Raw genomic sequence first — 258 nt, forward strand, 5'->3', positions numbered from 1 at the left:
TTAAACCTCTCTTCCCACGCCCGCTCCAGGCCCGTCGCCCGCACTCCGCCGCGCACCCAGCGCTCTTCGGCCGGTGTCCCCGCGCCATACCCCGCCGGCCGGGCTGTCTGGGCGTGTTCCCTCCCGCTCCGGCTCTCGCCGACTGCCGCGCATCCGGGACGCCCCGCGCGGACTCACGGTGCGGGAGCGGGGCGCGGTCCGCTCGGCGCCTCCGCCCGTCTCCCAGCAACGCGCCCGCCCGCTCGCATGGCCCTCGCG

Source organism: Phasianus colchicus, chromosome 11 (assembly GCF_987193195.1).
Source record: "Phasianus colchicus chromosome 11, bPhaCol1.hap1.1, whole genome shotgun sequence".
In the NCBI taxonomy this organism is placed as follows: Eukaryota; Metazoa; Chordata; class Aves; order Galliformes; family Phasianidae; genus Phasianus; species Phasianus colchicus.